This window comes from Bison bison, unplaced genomic scaffold (genome assembly GCF_000754665.1).
Source record: "Bison bison bison isolate TAMUID 2011002044 unplaced genomic scaffold, Bison_UMD1.0 scf7180017864239, whole genome shotgun sequence".
In the NCBI taxonomy this organism is placed as follows: Eukaryota; Metazoa; Chordata; class Mammalia; order Artiodactyla; family Bovidae; genus Bison; species Bison bison.
The window spans coordinates 2521318-2523620 of NW_011494811.1; positions in this window are offsets into that span (position 1 = coordinate 2521318).

The following is a 2303-nucleotide window of genomic DNA, read 5'->3' on the forward strand; positions in this document are numbered from 1 at the left end:
GAGGAGAGTCTGGAGTTTGCACCGGGATCCTCCGCAGCCTAGGATGCCGAGCCGCCAGAGGGCCCGCCCCGAGGAGGGATTGGAAGCCGGTGCACTTGACATTCGAAGAGAGCGAAGGGGAAGAGACGCGGCTTCGCAGCCAGTGAAAGGAGATTGTGGGTACAACCACCTCACCTCATCCGTTGGCCTGGGGCTCCCAGCGTTCACGACGCTTCCCTCCACCCCGCCTCATTGTCCGCTGGACAACTCCAGGGTATCGTCATCACCGTTTCATCAGGAAGAAGGGAGGAGGCCAGAGAGGCTGGAAGATTCGCCCGAGGCCACACGACTAATTAGTGGCAGAGCCCAGTCTAGAAACCACCTCTCCGTCTGACACTTAAAGCAAAGTTCAAAACACGGTGCTGAGAGACACGGACACAGAAACCAGTGAGATTCTGCCCCGGCTGTATGTGAACTACTGTCACTTCCGAGCAGAAAGCAAGGTGGACTAAGTTCTAGGAGACCAGGATCAGGCATGAAACAGACATTCAGGGAATAGATATTAAATTAACTAACCAAGCAGAGGTCACAGAGGAAGAAATACTGTACCGCAAGGCAGTCTTAAGGAAAGGCTTCTTAAAGAAAGTGGATAAATTCTTCGAGTAAAGTCTTAAGAGGCAGGAAAGGGGAGGACAGGGCAGGGTGTGAGCTCCATCAACAGCCTGAGCAAAGGTCCAGAGGATGAAAGTGCTTGATGTTTTCAAAGAAGAGAGGTACCTGGTGGTGCTGGGCACCAGGATCTGGAAAGTTCTGGGTGGGAGTTGAGGTTGGCCAGGCTGAGGGAGTCTGGACCCAGGAGGCCCTTGCATGTGAGAGGCAGGGTTGTCAAGGAGTTTGTGTCCTGCTGGTGCTCCTGGACACTGGCTGGTCTGAAAGACCACCTCAGGTCCTGGCCTCTAAATGAAGCTGGCAGATGGTATGGTCACAGCTCATGCTTTATCCTACCACCTCCATCAGCACCCCTCCTTCCCTGTTTCTCCAGCAGCAGGACTGAAATGTGCATGTAGTAGATGCTCCATACATTTCCATTGGAGTGAAGTAAATTGAAGGAAGAAAACCTGAGTAGGTTTTCTGGCTGCAGAAAAGTCATCATTATAACTGCAATATCCTTTCCTCACTCTGAAGTCTCACCATGAGGACAAATCCAAAAATGACCCTACCAAGAATGTGACCCTAAGAAGGGTCATGGACAAAAAAGGATCTCACCAAGAGCTCTGTAAGAGTAGCAGGGAATCTGAGGCAGGAGGAGATGGTAACAGGAGCAGTAGGAGAAGGTGGGGGGATACCTGCCAGCCTTACTGTCCCCCGTCTGCCCTGCCTGGAGAGTTTAATTAGACTGCAACAGGGACCAGGATTCATTTCCACAGACCAAGAAAACCGCTATCCAGCCACTCTCTGGTTTCTGCAGGAATCATGGGGCAGATCCAGGGGTCATGTTCTCTCTGGGAAGCCAGGGAGACCTTGCTCCTTAGCAATCAGGCCCCACAGGCATCTCCAGACAATGAGAAAATGTTAGGGAACTGCCATCCTGGTGTCCCCACCTCCATCCAGGCTCTCAGGTCAGCCAGATGGGAAGACTCAGAGAATGGCCTTCTGTTGCTATAAGCTGCTCCCTCCATCAGCCTGGTCTTTGCATGTCTAGTTGCCTTCGGTCATGAAGAACCGGGTGAGAGGATGTGGAATCCAAAGACATCCCATCAGCACCCTTCAGCATGGGGGATGAAGCTGGATCAGGCCAAACTGAAATCAGGCTGATGGGTTTCTGATGGCTCCATAAGGAGGGCTCCATGAGAGGAAGGGAAGGAGGATCTGGGATTTGTCAGGATTTCTGCAAGTCTCACCCCTTATTCCCAAGGGCTCAGTGGGGAGGATGCCATACATCTGCCCCAAATTATCACTGCCTGGTAATTCTGTCCCGAAGACAAACTTCCCCATTCAGTTCAGTTCAGTTGCTCAGTCATGTTTGACTCTTTGTGACCCCATGGACTGCAGCACGCCAGGCCTCCCTGTCCATCACCAACCTCCCAGAGCTTACTCAAACTCATGCCCAATTGAATTGGTGATACCATCCAACCATCTCATCCTCTGTTGTCCCCTTCTCCTCCTGCCTTCAATCTTTCCCAGCATCAGGGTCTTTTCAAATGAGTCAGCTCTTCGCATCAGGTGGCCAAAGTACTGGAGTTTCAGCTTCAACATCAGTCCTTCCAATGAATATTCAGGACTGATTTCCTTTAGGATGGACGATTGGATCTCCTTGCAGTCCA